We start from the raw sequence: 17,323 nt of genomic DNA, 5'->3' as shown, positions 1-17,323 counted from the left end.
GCAAGCTGGATATCATTCAACCGTTAAGTGGCCACAGTCCTTGGATATCGCCAATATTAATTGCTTTCAAAGAAAACGGCGACATTCGTCTTTGTTTGGACATGAATCAGGTAAACAGGCTATTACCTTTTGCCTACTTTCGAATCTTTTATAACAACGTTATGAGATGCCGAATTCATTTAAAGAATGAACCTGAAAGATGCGTAACGTCAACTGGAGCTAGATTACAACTGTCATTACACCTCAAGAATCGTTAAACCGCTCAATACTAAAATCATTAGTTTTACCACTTTTGGAAGAACTCACTAATTTGGTGGTAAACAGTTATAAATAAATAAAATTGTACATTTGTACATAGTATGTCGTTAGAAGGTTATTGCGAAATACAATTTACGTTTTTTAAACATTATTTGTCTAAATACCACCCTTTAAAAACAATGGTCAAAAGTTTTTTTGATTTGAACACTGCCTGAGTTTTTCGTTTTTTTGAGCGTTGCGGTTTCGCATGTGGTCATACGACTCCGCACTCGAAATGCAAGGAACATTTGGATTTGAACAATGCTACAATGTTAAGATATTAGGGGTATAGTGTGTACCCGATATGTGAGCATACTTCAATGTCGTATTGGGGTTGTGGTATCTTGATAAGCCTTTTTTCTCTCCAATATAACGAGATTAAATATATAAATATATTAGTGCTTAAAATTTGAGGTCGTCAGTACACACTGCCCAACAAGCTTAGCTGTTCCAAATAAAAGTGCAAAAACAGTAGCATCGGCTATATTCGACGAAATGGTTCTAAAGTACGGTCCAATGAAGACGTTCATTTCACTTATAAATCAAACATATAACATCGATATCACACGACTATAGCGCTCTTCCTTGTTATTATTATAATATACAGTAATTGATATAGGAGATAATGATAATACAAGAGTTTCAAATATTAAAAACAAAGAACAAAAATTTCATAAAGATAGGCTAAACATTTTTGTTTCATATTCACCAAAAAGTATAATTTTGTGTATGAAAAAAAAATTAATTAAAAAAAAACATATTCTTAACAAAATAACTTCATTACATTACGTTATTTTTTATAAAGGAGGGAGATGTAAGGCATGTATCATTGTAGCGATTACCCACTGTACAGATACCAAAATTACAGTTTACTTAAACAAATACAAAAGTCTCTTTTTTCAGTCCCACAACGTTTAACTGGAAAATTGTAAAAGATTCTTTCCATACCACAAAACGATCAGAAACATAGCAGACAGAGCCAGACACCCTAACATTGGCCCTTGTCTAATTCGCAATAAAGCGGTCACACGCAACAAGTCCGAGAGAATGAGCGTGCCATTGAGAAGATCACTGGTTTCCTACCTCTAATTTAAACTTAAATACCTACCTCTAATTTAAACGAAATAAGAAGTCAAAAGTTTATTTTGTACCATAATAACACATTTATTTATTTATTTTGGTATTGTGATCATGATTTGTTATGTTTTTCCAGATTACAATATATTTTCATAATATTGAGTGGGTCATTTTTAAAATCCGAAATTCGATGGCATACACTAGTATCGACTCCCACGGTGGCTATATGATTTCCATGAATATTTGTTTTCATATTATATCCATTACATTCAAAGGGTTTTGATTCTATAAACTGAATACGTACATAGTGTGCATTGAACGGAACTCCGTCAAATTCGTTCAGAAAGTTATTTATTTTAAGCGAATGCATGATGTCTGTCTAACTCAACAATTACCCTTCAAAATATTCTTTCACAACCAATATGCTGGGTAAAACCCAGTTGTATTAAAACAACCAAGACACAACCCACTCTAACGTTATGGTAAGTCGCATTTGAGTGCGACTGGAGCTGATCTCTCTCGCTCTGCGAGACAGCATTTTTTATCATTACGACTGTTCTTGGCTGTGGGCACTCTTGTCGACAGAGCAAAAAAAAAAACTAATTAATTAATTAAATAAATCAAAAAAAAAGCTTTTGAATAAACATAATAAAGAAATTTTATATAAGTTTTCGTCTTCTTTTAGATATGCATACTCCAACTTCAACAAATGAAAATCATTGAGATTTTCCCAAAGTCGAAATAATTGTTTCCAAACTCCTCCCTATTGGCTAACTGAGTATGACTTAAATTTATATAATACAATTTTGTTTCTCTTCTATCAATTTGATGATGTCATTCAAGTTAACTTTAAATTTCACCATTGAATATAAATTCAATTGATATGAATCGCGTTTTTTTACATTTCATCTGTTTTGGCTGCCATCCCCCAATTTTCGGGTTAACATATGAATTCTTACTTCGACATGCGATAGGTAAGAATTTTTCAGGTGATGATCTTATTTCCAATTTAAAAGTTTGTTTATCTCTGCTTTGTTCAAACACATTGCCAAGAATCTTGGTCAGCATCAATACTTGTTTTTGAATAAAATTTTATAAAAGTTTTATATAACACTCAGCCATTCCCAAAACATTTTTTAAGGGAACAGCAAATTTGAAGATTTTCTCCAATGCTCAATCCAGATTTTAAAAAAATTTGTATTTAAAAGATTAGCCATCCTTTGTTGTCTTGCTCTTCGCCTTGAGAATCGGGAATCTTACATTTCACAGCCTTTTCATTTAATTTATTGAACTCTTTCATCTGGTTTTCCTGGTTCATGATGGTGATTGAGCCTTTTGGTGTTGTTTTTGTGTCGTGGGATCTTGGTAAGCCTCTCTCCTCTCCAACATAATGAGAGTATGTATTTAAAGTGCCTGAAAAATAATATTAGTGCGTAAAATTCGTCGGTCGTCAGTCTACACTGCCCCACAAGCTTAGCTGTCGTCTCAACGCCATACGATCGGGCTTTGTTTTGGCCTTATTATTGCGCAGTACAATTGTCAAGGTAGTCCGTTGAATTAAACAATTAAACAAAACCATGAAATTCGAATTACTTTCAAAAATCAGGACTTGCACGTGCTTCCTCACGAAAGTTACCTTAATTTTCAAGGAATTATTAGAAAAGATTCACCGAATGGACTTACAACTGATAATGTTTCCATTTTTTTAAAATCATTTTTATGTCTTTCTTTTTGGATTGAAATTAAGTACGAAATAAATGGATGTGATATTGACAGAACACGATTTGTCGGTATGACTACCACCTTTAAAAATTAAGTATTTGTGGATAATCTTCAAAGTCAAAATCTATTAAATTCTGGATGGAGCAGTGGAGACGAAATTTTTACAGGACCCCACTTCAACATTTCTGTATCATTAAAAAATTTGTTGGGATTTTCTGAGGATTATAAACAAGTTTTGTTAAATTGTAAACACGAACTAGTGTTGCTGCTAACTAAGAACCTTGGCAAAGTGTTTGAATAAACCAGAAATGAACAAACTTTTCAACTTTATTTGACGAATATAACTTGGAAAATCCTCCATGTAATTCCGATTGATTTTTCAAACACAAAGATGTACAATATTAAAAAAAGTGGTGTAAGCCTACCAATTGCAATCCGGAGTTGGGACTTATATGTTAACCCCAAATTGGAGCATGACAACCAACACATCTAGAATGTGAAATTGCGAAAAACCACGACTTGCCATAATTTGATTTACACTAAATGGAGAACTTATCACAAATAATTTATCAAACTTGAAAGTTGAATTGAATTCTGAGTCGTACCCATATGATAATTTGAATCTCGTTTTAGTGGAAAGGCGTTCTGGGGCGGAAACAAGAAAATTGGGTTTGAAAATATTTCCCATATCTGAGAATCAATAATTTGTGAAATTTTTTTATTGGGTTTCTTTTGATTTAGAAACTAGTCATGCAATCATAGAAAACATTATTCCCAAATATGGTTGGTCATGTTTCTCTGAGATTACAACCTTTGGATTCATTGAATGTGCGACTTTTCTCAAACGCAATGCAAATCCCGTGATAATAAGGCAATAGGCTACGTCATAATAACCGTCGGACACTTTAGGTGTGCGGTCTTATTATCTTACACCTTTCACACTTGACTATTATTTGCTCATAATGAGGAGGAGGAAACAGGATCAATATTGTCACATAGGGATGTGAGGCAATGGGGGCAAACAAATATACTCTTTATGGACATGATAGTGACTTTTGTATGACCTCGAAATCAATTAAAATCAATTAATTCATGGATTATGTTAATTGTCCCAAAACCCGCATATGCAAATGAGTGGGTGGCAAGGGGTACAAGGGCCATTATAAGCATATTTTCACGGAATCCGCGTTTCCATAATATTCAGAAATAATGTTTAAAATACTTAAGTAGTATTTCATACATCATACCATATTTCTAGGACCGTCAAATAGAGTTTACATATGCCCAAAACAAGTTCATTTCTTTTCGTTAATAATATTTTTCATAGGGACTTTTTACAGCACTATGTCGTGCGTCGAAAGTTGAGGTATGCCAAGAACTGTACAGCTTAAAATTTAATATGAAATCGTTAGAGCCGTCTTTAAGCAATCAGAAAAAAGCCTATAAGTTCAATAGAATTTAGACTCATATCCATAATCCGAATGTTGATTTTAGTAAGAAATGTATTCAAGATTTCAAACTAATATTGTAATTGAGATCTTTCATATCCATAATCCGAATGTTGATTTAAGTAAGAAATGTATTCAAGATTTCAAACTAATATTGTAATCGAGAACCACAACCATTTATAGGGTTGATCTTTCATATCAAACCGAATCAGTGAAAACTGGTCCTATTGATGTGAAAATTTCAATAGAACTCAGGACATTAGATCTTGAAAATACCCAAGCTTATGGTCCCCTTATACATGATCAGTTAGTTAAATATAACCCATTAAACGGACTAGTACAATTTTTTTAAAAGTTAAAAAAAAATAAAAAAGATACTGATTCGTTTGATGTTCAAGGATTCTTTGATAATAATAATAATTTTATTCTAAGGAAGATCGAATTGTATTGCAAGTTGGTTACCCAATAGCCATCACAACATTTTTTGGAACGAAGAAGAAAATAGTTTTCCGCAAACAACCAATATCTTTGAAGGACAATTACGAACGGGAAACTGATTATTTGTAAGAGTGTTCAAAAGAAACGATTTCTAGAGAATTTTGTTGGGAGCCGTCAGCTCATCAGTATCGAAGAAATAGGCTGTCCGTCATTAAAGGTTTAAAGGAACCCGGTATCCATATCGCCAAACACATCGGAAATATGCGCATGCATCTTCTATGCAAATTGGCGGAACGGAGTCAGAAAGTTAAGTTCATGCTTGCAATAATTGAATAAATGTATTATGCTACAAAATAAGCTTCTAACTTTTTATTTCGATTTTTTTTTCTTTTTTGTGGAATGTTTTAGCGAGAGAACGATACTTTGGGTGTTCGACTTTTCTCAAGTGCATAGCAACACCTGGGATAATGAGTCAAAAGGGTACGTAATAACGACCTTCGGATACTTTGGGTGTGCGACCTTTTCCACGTACACCTTTCTACCGTGACTATTAATTGCTCTTCAATCAATCAATCAATATTGTCACATGGTGATAAGATAAGGGACCAAAAAAGTAAACTCAAAACCCATTAAAATCAGTTAATTTATGGATTATGGTAATAGTCCCAGAACCCGCATATGCAAGTGAGAATGTGGTGGGTAGACGGAAGCTATTAATATGCAAATTGTACTATAACCAGAACAACTAACAGAGTCAATCTAGCCATGTCCGACTGTCCGTCCGTCCGTCGGAACTTGGACTTGACATGCAGATACTTGGCCTTTTGCGCAGCGCAAGTTTTTTTCTAAAGCCCAAAGTTTGCTAAAAAATATATTGCTTGCAATTTTTGTGGAAACAAAATTTTATATTTACATTTTGCGCAGCGCAAGTTTATTTCTAACGCCTAAAATTCGTTGAAAAATATAGTGTTTGCAATTTTTGTGCTAAAAATGAAATATAATGGTAATACCTATCGATTGACTTAAAAAAAGTTTTCTTCCTTAAGCTGAGTAAAGTGTATTTGATAGCAGAGGCACTCGACTATCTGTGCATGAGTTCAAGTGCTATCAATGCCATGTTAAGTTTAGTCGCCAATGTAGCGTCCTAAAAATATTTTTTAGTTGACTTATATTATTATATTTTAATTAATACTGATTTTACAGTGAAGTCATAAATTGTAACCGAAACATGGAGTGACCATAGAATGGTCAAGCGATAGCAGATATGAAGTGAGCCCCAAAAATATCCAAGAATGTCTGTGTCCATTTGATGTAGGTGGTGATCGCTGCTTTTTCGGGTTGAGACTTCTCTGTCCCAAAATGGTCGATTGACCCCTTCAGCCACGACTTCGTTGTCGTATTTAGGATGAATTTCGTATTCCTCAATAAAACACATCCATCGACTTTTTTTTATTGATACCTGCTTAATGTTCCAAGTTTTCTTCTCTTATGAGCAAATCTAAGCTTTAAGTTAAAAGTACAATAAAGCCATGTATATACACAATATCATGATCTTATTTTTATCGGTGAGGGTATGTATGGGTATACATGACTCCACCACCGTGAGTTTAAACAATGTGGTTGAAATATAGTAAGGGTTCAGAAAGGTTCTTAGTTTTTACAAACTTCATTTTAATATCTATGTCTTCGTTTCACCTGAACCTTGTAGATTATTTTTTTTTTGCTATCTTGCTTGTAATTACTTATTTCTTTGTATTTTGGGTTTGATTTTCCTACTTGTTTATTTTTAACAAAGTCTGGCTTACTTATATTATCTTGTTTTGCATTTGAAAATTTTTGCGTGACAAAAAATATTATTAAATAAATCTATTGGTCTAGTGAATAATAATATAATGTATTATTATAACAAACAACTGTTTGTAAACATTTTCTTGAACAGTTTCAATATTGTTTGGAACAGTATTATACAATCTCATATATTCATTGATCGTTAAATGTAATCTTTCCACATCAGTGTTTCCGGTTTTCTTATACGGAGTTGTAAAGTGCCGCAATGTCGAATTCGTTATTAGTTTCATTCTTCTTCGGCTTTCCTAAGTATTGGATGTTGTTGCTGTTGCATATTTAGACATTTTGTCAATTGATGTGACATACATAGTATTTCTTTTAGGATACCAGATGTCTATGAGAATTAAATTGTTTATTTTATCTGGCGTTTCTGTAACAATTAAATTATATTTTATAGGTTGCCTATCACATTTGGCTAAATTAAAAATTTTACAATTGTCAATATAATTTTCAATAACCTTTTGTCATTTTTGGATAGTAAAAAAATGTAAAAAGTGTATTTATTTAGTAGATTATATTTTCGTCACAAAAGTTGATATCAGTCATTTTGTTTGTTGAAGGTGCGATCGTCACTAGATTTTTACCTCGTTAAGAAGTGTTTTTGTTTGATAAATGACTGGTAAGAAGTGTCTTTTTAAAACACGTCTGTACATCTTGGTGGTCAAATCTCAAAAAAATTGAGTATAGAATATGGCCTAGGTTCGAAGCTTTAACATTGTTTTTTTAAATTTTAAACCTTTGCAATATCGAAAACGATCTAAACCTTTCCGATACATCTGAAAAACGCTTAAAAGTACATTTTGTTTTTTTAATAGTCAACATATTAATAAATTTGTCTGATTTTTGTAATATTCATAGTACTTTCAATCAACATTTATAAATCATAACTCATTTATACCTTCTTATTATACTTCTTACTAAAACTACGAAAATGAAATGAAACTACGAAATAAAATGGATTTCAATTTCATAATTTTTATCTCAACATTTATTTTAAATCGGAATCGCTTTCCTTCTGTACGGGGTTTTTGCTTGATGCTTATAGATAGAGTAAAAGGGTAAAATAGATGTATGTAACAGGCAGAAAAAATCGTTTCCGACACCATAAAGTACATGAATTCTTGATCAGGATCACTAGCCGAGTCGATCTAGACATGTCCGTCTGTCCTTCCGTCCGTATTAACGGAAAGCTCTAGCTAGAGCTAGAACAGTTCGTCATGGCATGCAGATTCCTGGCCTTCCTACGCGGCGCAATTTTGTTTCAGCGGGATGCCACGTCCCATCTGACTCCCACCATCCGCAAAAATCTGTAGCGCCTAGAATTTTTTTGATAGATACAAAATTTTAACAGAAATATATTTGTCTCATCAATACCTATCGACTCACCAAAAAAGGTGTCACGCCCCTTCTAATGCCCACAAATGGCCCCAGCGCTTTAATCTGTTTGCCGCCCACATAGCATCTACTGAAATAACCGGTAGGTGGCGCAGTAAAATACAGCTGTTCTGCCGCCCACATAACTTATACCGAAATAGCCGGTAGGTGGCGCTTTACAATATTTCTTTGCTGCTTGTATATCTTTTCATTTTTCTCCCTTAAGCTGAGTTACGAATATCTGATAGTCAAGGTACTCGGCTAAAGCGTTCTTCCATGTTTTAATTGCAGTCAGTTGTGAATCCATTCCGAGTCGATTTAGCCATGTCCGTCTGTCTGTTTTTTGATATTAATTTATCAAATTTATATTTTTGGGGTACTTCTATAAGCATAACATGTTCGTATATTCCGCCGTCATCTGAGTTCCCAATATATGAAAATCATCTGTCCCCTATCCAGTTTATTTCAAGTAAACTATCAGATAGATTAGTTAAAAGTTTAAGGTGACTTTAAACCTTGGGCGATATTGTCCACCGTTGAAACATCGAATATATTGTTACCTTCAACGCAGTATAATTTTCTTGATGGCTTTCTTGATATTTCTCTGTCTCAAGCAAACCATGTTCAAAATTGGTTAGGACGGTTACTGGGTCTATGTATTGTTTCAAGTCCAGCTATGTCTGCACAGTTAGAGCCTATACAATTACTTTACCAGAAGACCTATATCACCCAATGGTGGAGCTGACTATTGACATGCTTTCGTAAAGCAAACTTTTTTACCTTATAACTTGTTCGGATGGGTCTTATCTGTACTTATGTACTAAAATAATTAATGCTTTTAATATATTTTACAATGTGTTCAATGCAGTTTTTGATACATGCGTTTCTAAGTAATGTCCTTAAATTTTAAACCAACCTTTTGTGGTTTAATAAAGAATTGGCATTGGCATTAAAAATGTAAGATCTAGACTCTAGAAAAAGTTAAGAGCTTCCGGTTTGAAAGATAATTTTCCCGATACTTAAGTTCTTGGTCTGATTTTACCGTTTTTAACGCAGAGTGGTTTAATACCTATTTTGCTCGTTGCAAAGCTGAGTTTACACTGGACCCAAAAATGTTTTATAATTTTGTTAACACAAAGGGTAAATCTGCTAGTTTTCCATTATCAGTCCATAGCCCGTCCTTTTGGACGGCTTTTTTAAACCACCTATTCAACATCAAGTCCTTCAGTTCTGTCTTACCCATATGACATGCTTAAATCCAACATTATTGTTTGTTCTGTTATAAGTAAAAGCCCACTTCTTTTAGATTAGCAAAGGGTTAAGCCAGTTTCCTCTCCGGGTTCTGACGGAGTCCCTGGATGTGTGCTATGATATTATGATAAGACTTTGTTAGACCTTGGGACAAACTTTTTAGTTTGCCTTTCGGATTTCCATCACAGTTCATTCTTATTCCACTTCATGGAAAAGGGAAGTAAATTAAACGCATGTAACTACAGAGGTATTTAAAAGCTTTCAGCTATACCGAAGGTTGTTGAGAACATTATTACGCCCCATGAGCAGCACAGTTGTAGGTCCCTTATCGCTTCTTGTCAACACGGATTTAAAAAACGTAGATCAACGACAACCAACCATTTAGTATTTTTATTATTTATGATAAGTGGTTTTAGAAAAAATCGTCTGGCTGATATAATTTACACTGATTTCAAAAAGGCGTTTGATTCTGTAAATCATCTGATTCTAGTCCGGAAATTGGATCTTTTACGGTTTCCAGGTAATCTTCTTAGGAGGATTTTAAGTTATTTGAATGGCAAGATTCAAGATTCTAGTTTCTTAAAATTTCCGATCATATTAATACCATTGTGAATAAGGCCAGGATCGTGCTTGTTTTTATTAAAAGGTAGTCGAAGAAATTCGATGATCCCAATGTCACATAAACTTCGTTTATTTCATTAGTTCGACCAATTCTTGAGTACTGCGCGTTGTGCCCTTGTTGTTTTCGTCTTTTGAAAAGATCTTGATGCATAGGAGACTGGGAGCTTTAGTCCATTTAGTCCATGTAATTATGCAAAATTCTTTGCTAAAATCTGGATATTATAAAAGAGTAAAGTTTATTAAAGCCGTTCGAAGGCGTTTTGGGATTCAGTTGTCCATTCGAATTTTACATCTTTTTTACTTAATCTTTTTATGTGGCAAGAACAGTTATCCAAATTTCTTATAAACCGATATAATTATATAATTGCAACAAATCTTCTAAAGCTGTCCGCATCTTGTGGATAATTTTAAATGACGTCGTATTTTTTGTCGTTGGGCAAGATTGTTATATCTGTGCATTTATGTTCTAGAAAAGTGACTTGATGCAAAAGAAATGAAGATTTTTCGGGATGTAACTTTGGGTTATGTTGCATACATTTTGTTTATGTACATACATATGTTTTTCGAAAAAATCAATGACTATTAAGTCATCCGTATAAAAAATGCTTGTGAAGGTTTGTTGCGTTCAATCCTACTGGTTCTTAAGTCGCCACTCGGTACGCTGCTCGTAGAGGTCATGCACTTCTAGCGATGCTCTGAGCTATGCTCGTCGGACTGCCGTGGGTTCTTTCTAGTTCAGCTATACCACAACATAAAACAAGAAAATAAGTGCACTATCTGAAACTATTAAGATGTATTTAAATTGTTGTAATCGGCTGTACCCACTGCTTAGTTACGCCAGAGGAACAGATTTTAAATCGATCAAGGGTTAGGTAGGCTCGCACGTTGTTTGCCCCCTATTCAAAGGTATTTCAAAGGTATTTTAGATAATCGAAGCACAGAATGGTGCCGTTTACTTGTAAGGTGAGTATCCTATGCTACGATGGAAGTTTGCCTTTTATGACCCGCTAATCTTACTTAGTTGCTTATCCCAATTGGTGTGGTCTGGCTGCTAAGACAGAACGGTTGAGCCTCTCACTGGCGTTAGCTTGTGGGGAGTAGATCGATAGATACCAAAACCAGTCAGGAACGCCTTGAATTGTCCCGATTTATATTGCGAACCGTTGTCAGTCAAAGTCGACTCGGGCACCCGAAATATGTAAAAGACGTGTCTTAGTACATAATCGCAGATTTTATCCGAAGTGAATTTCTTTGACGGTGGCAAGAAATGGAACTTAGATATGTGGTCGACTATAATTAATAGCCCGATATGTTCTTCTTTTTTACCTTGGATTTGGCCCTAATAGATCCATATAGAACTTCTTGAAAGATCTGTCTGATGTCATTGGCCTGCCCATTGGCGGCCTTAATATTAGTTTTGCGCCAAAAGAAGAATTGCTTAACTTCTGCGCCATTCGTCCCATGACTGGATCGTGTGCTCGATATAAAACACTGTTTCGGAGGTTCGAAGGCACCCAAAGCTGCCATGAATCACTACCTTCCGCGCCTTCGAGGCGCTTATAGATATACCTGTTATCTACAAGCAAGTCTGTAAATCTTGACTGGTCATCTTATATTCCTTTAATCAACTTTACATACTCTTGCGAATTAAAGTCCTTGGAAGATATCCTAGAAAGCGTATCGGCAGCGAAATTCTGAGTCCCTTTGCTGTATTTAATCTCGATTGAAAACCCTTGCAAGCGGATCGAACATCTGGCTAACGTCCTCAATAAGTCTATCTGCTTTATTAGCCATTGCTTTAACTACTACGAAGTCTTGCCCGTAGTTATACGCCCTGAATTTGTTGATTCATCTAATCACAGCCAAGCATTGTGCTTTCGAGAGTTTTTTCGAAAATATACGCGATGGAAAACTCGATCGCTTCTTCATCTACTTGTGCTAACACACAACCGATGCCATGCATCGTCGTCGCAGAGAAAATTGAACTGCTTTGAGAAATCAGTCGTACGTTAGACTGGTGAAGTCCTCTAACTAGTTAGAAGCTTGGTGTGCATCTTCTGTTCACTCAAAACAATGGGTTTTCTTCAGCAGATCGTTTAAAGTTCAGGTGATGGATGCGTAGTTTTCTGTGAACCGCCTATACCATCCGGCGAAACCTAGGAAACTTCTCAGTTGTTTGCTTGTTATAGGTTTTGGAAACTCCTTACCACTGAAAGTTTACCTGGATCGGCTTTCAGTTGACCGTCCCCGATAATGAATCCTAAATATCTTATCTCAAGTTGGCCTTAACCTGCTACTTCCTCGATTAGTTACATATGAGGATCAAAGTTGTCTGAAAGAAGCAAGAGGTCGTCTTAATAGACGAACACTCTCAGGCTAGGCGGTACTAATTGGTTCATTATCCTACAAAGCGTTTGAGCGATGTTGCATAAACCAAAAGGCTTTACCTTGTACTGGTATAGCGGTCGATTCGGAATGGTGAAAGCTGCGCATTGGCGAGACTTCTCCTCAAGAGGTATCTGCCAGAAGGCATCCTTCATGTCTAAGCCGGTAATGTAACGAGCAGAAGGCAGTCTACTGAGAACACCATCCACCTGAGAAAGGGGGTAAGCGAGAATCTACACATAGCCCAAATTTCTCTTCTCGCTGAACAAGACTCCACGATAACATACATCGCTAACATTATCTCAATTTCAGAAAACGTACCCTTATCCTTCGCATGAGAATCTGGCCACTGCCTGGGGTTTACAGGACGAGAATGGCCTACATCAATATGATGCTCTATAAGATGGGTGCGCCCTAATCCTTCTTCCTCATAAGACGGAAGTGTTCTTATGACTTTATTTAACCTGTCTCGTCGATTCTGTCGAGTAACCCAAGCTTCTGCCAAAAATCTATGCTCAAATATATATATGTTTTAGATCTGCAATGTGTTACGTAGGCATATTAGTGTCTGAGTCCTGAAAAGGACTTGGGCCGAGGGAGATGCGCTCGATGTTCAGGCACCATTTTTGCCGGCATAAGCTACGTCGTATTCGGGTCGTGGGATCTTGGTAAGCCTCTCTCCTCTCCAACACAACAAGAAAAAAAATTTAAAGTGCCTGGAAAAATAATATTAGAGCGTAAGGTTCGTCAGTCGTCAGTCCACACTGCCCCACAAGCTTAGCTGTCACTTGATCGCAATACGATCGGGCTGTTTTTCGGCCATATTCCCTCCCCTTTACACATTCGTGTGCCAATGGATCGTCGTGGGCCGCGCAATACGATCCCCTATTGTCAAGGTTGTCCGTCGAAAGTTATGTCATTGTTCTTGACCTACTCTGCTGATACTCGCCGCTAAAATATTAATAACAGCCTGTAAAAAAACTGTTTGTACTGCACAAATATTTATATATGTATGCTTTAAGAAAGGAACCGGGTTCCGACAAACTTACCAACTTTTAAATCCGGTGCGATGAGATCTCGACGCTCTGGCGTTAAGTCATTGTTCTTGACCTACTCCACTTCTTACATTAGCACACACCCCCCATGTTAAAATTCTAGTTCACCATAGTTTCAAATTCGTTTTCACATTATAAGTTTATTTGTTAATATATGTATGTCGGCATATGCCGTGGATAACCAATATAAGATTGGCTAATGCATAAGAAATAACTCTACCTGACAATTTTTTTTATTACCGGAGAGTATCGAATTTACCACCCGTAAGGTTCGCACATCAGCAAAACGCTGACCATTCACGACTACAAAGAGGGCTATTGTAATTGTACATATAACTACAAGGCTGATACTCGCCGCTGAAATATAATTAACAGCCTATTAAAAAAACTTTTTGGACTGCACGAATATTTATATATGGATGCTTTAAGAAAGGAACCGGGTTCCGACAAACTTACCTCCTTTTAAATCCTGTGCGATGAGATCTCGACGCTCCGGATCCTGGGATTTGGAAAATATTATATTGAATATATATGTAAATATACGTGCTCTAAAAGACTGCTGCTCTTAAGAATACCAATTCACTTAAATACAATATATATATATATATATGCTTGAGGCACGCGTCGTCCGTAACGCAGGTAGTAAGACTCGTCTTCGTTTATCAGGATCAGCACTACCGATTCACTTGATTTAAATGTATTTCAATGCATTTTTGAATGCTTCCAATGTTTTTGATTTTCACTTGTGTTCTGATTGTATTATATGAGGCTATTGGCCTTTGGTTATGCTTAACTTCAACTTAGCTTAGGTTGATTCGATGGGCACATCTTCATTGCACCACTACTTTTTCGAAGTAAGCATTTGGTCACTAAGCCTCTGATCGGATGGCTCCTAAAGCTGAACAATTTTCTCGAGTACTGCGGCCACAAGCATCCCAGTAAAACGAATGTCATCCCCCTGGTTGCTTTTCCCTCCTTCTTTCATTATATTGGTAACGATGGCCCGACACATGAAAATATTTCGAGCCATTTGTATTCTCCTCAAGGGCTACCGGATCCTGGTGGCTGATCCTGGAGGCATAGGACACCATAGACGATCGCCCCTGGAAAAGTGCCATTCATCAGAGCCGACGGCTTCCTTCAGCAAGACAGCAGAATGGATTCTCCCCGTTTTTTCTAATCTTGTATACCCTAGAAGAGCTTTTACTTAGCTGCCAGCTTGGATCGGATAATCTAGGTGTTCCCACCTAGGGTTTCTATCTCTTGGTATCTGATATCTTTGGAGTCAACGGCTGGCCTTTGCACTTTACTAGCTACCGGGGTATGGTTACTAGTAGCTCGATTGTGTGGCCACGCGACACCAGTAAGTTGCCGAATTGCAATTTCTTTTCATTTTATTAGCCTGAGTATGGTTAGTCAAATGCATCCCTCCCTCCGAATTAAGATTCGTCGTTGAAAATTTCTGTATGAAGGGAGTACGTAATACATAACCTGACCGTTATAAAAGAGACGTACGTAGACCCAAGACACGGATAAGATAATATATCTCAGGACCATCCCTTCATTTCTAGGTCTATTTTCAATTGCATTCAGATACATATTCTTTAGGAATCTTTAATATTTATTTTTAATCATACCTTTGTTTTTTATCATAACTGATTGTTTGTAAGGGTACTCAAAAGAAGCGATTTCTAGAGTATTTTTTTGGGAATCGTCAGGTTGTCAATATCGAGGAAGTGGGCTGTCCCTCATTAAACAGGTTTAAAGGAAACCGGTTTCCATATTGTCAAACACATCTTAAGGGCGGGGTTTGTGCTCTAAACAATGCATACAATATTTAAACATTTTTTAAGAGTAGTATCAAAAAAAAGAAAATAATTTTATAAACATCATTTTAAAGTTGAGGCTAGATGTGTAAAGAAAACTACAAGAAAACAAGATTGATAAAATGAAATTTCATGAGGAAATTGACCAATTCATCGAGCAATTTAAAGGACTTATAATCGGTCAGCACATTCAATACCTTCTAAAAACAAAAACTATGTTTATGAATCAAGATGGACTTTGTAATTCTCATTTAACATCGTCACCTGCGCATGCGTCTTCTATGCAACTCTCCAGAACGGAGCCAGAAAATTAATAACAATGTATAACAAATCATGTTCGCAATACCAAAGTAATTAAATAAATGTATTATTATGCTAAAAAAAATAAACTTGTGACTTTTTATTTCGAGTTCAAATTTCAGGTATACTTGTGCGTTGTACACTTTTGGGAACGTGTCAGAGATACATGGGTAATCAGTGAGCGTGCCCCTCGCACTTGTGTGCGGCAGACAGTCATTGGCGCGTGTCCCTTTTATTGCGGTCAGGTAATAGACAAGGGCCCATGTTCGGGTCTCTGACTCTGGCTGATATCTTTATGACCCTTTGTGGAAAGGAGAGAATCTTTGACAATTTACCAGTAAAACGTTCTGAGGAGGAAACGAAGATATGGGTCTGAAAATATTTCCCACATCTGAGAATCATTAACTTGTGAGACTTATTTTATTGGGGTTACTTTTGATTTCTAAACTATTCTTGCATAGAAAACATTATTCCCAAACATGATCGGTCATGTTTCCCTGAGATAACAACCTTTGGATACATTGGGCGAGCGACCTTTCTCAAGTGCATAGCAACACCTGGGAAGATGAGGAAAAGGGGTACTATAGGTGTGTGACTATTAATTGCCTATAATGAGGAGTGGGGGCAAAGGGGGATCAGTATACTCTTTATGGACATGATCATGACATTTATATGACCTCGAAACCCATTAAAATCAGTTAATCTATTGATTATGGTAATTGTGCCAGAACCCACACATGCAAATGAGAGGGGCGGAAGCAATTAATATTCTAATTGTGCCAGAATCCTCGTTTCCTATCTACTAATATTTTACCAGAAGTTGGGTCGCATCCTGCTCTACCATCACAGAAATAAGTCTACTCTTACCGACGCCTTCTCAGCCTCCTACGAAGTCATAAAAAAAGCATTTCTTCTTGCATTATGCAAAACATGCAATTAAGAAAACCAACTAAAGTTGCTAAGTTTTCAGGGGAAATAATCGGGAGCTTTTATATACGGATACGGGTCAAAAATTAAATTAAATTAATAATACTCACATTTGCCCTTTGCAAAGAAAGATTGTGTTTATTATAAGCATTAACTTGAATTTCTGCAAATGTTCTCTTCAGAAAAATCTGTGGTGTGTGTGTTCAAACTAGACCTAATAGCATACATGTAACTGAGGCTCACTTGAGCGTGAGAAAGAAAAATTTTCAAATATGCTCAGATCAACTTATCTAATTGATCGCGAAGCAAAAGACTACGCATTTTTTGAAAGCTTTTGTTGTGAAGAGAAAAGTTTCGAGTTTTTTCGGGAAGTGGATTCAATATTTTCATTTGGGTCATTGGAGGATATGGAATACCAAATTGACAAGCAGATTGTCCACGCACCTTTTTAAGCCACGAATACGGTTTGTAACATCTACAGATATAAACTGATCAATGAAGGATATTCTTCACTGTTAAAATCCACTTTCGGGGGTGAACCTCTCTGTTGAAACTTAACTCGCCAATAAAAGGATGTAACAAAGATACTTCCAAAAATACCCCCAGGTATCTTTATCAATTTATGAACTTCCCTATATCTATAAACAAAATATCTACCACACGTCATTGGGTCTGTCCTAATCAGGCGCGCTTTTACCCAAAATTGTAAATTTAAAGCTTCTTCTTCAATAATTTCAACCGTATTTATATTTCG

The sequence above is a fragment of the Drosophila biarmipes genome, chromosome 3R, assembly GCF_025231255.1.
Source record: "Drosophila biarmipes strain raj3 chromosome 3R, RU_DBia_V1.1, whole genome shotgun sequence".
Lineage (NCBI taxonomy): Eukaryota > Metazoa > Arthropoda > Insecta > Diptera > Drosophilidae > Drosophila > Drosophila biarmipes.
Note: the sequence above shows the minus strand (reverse complement) of the source record.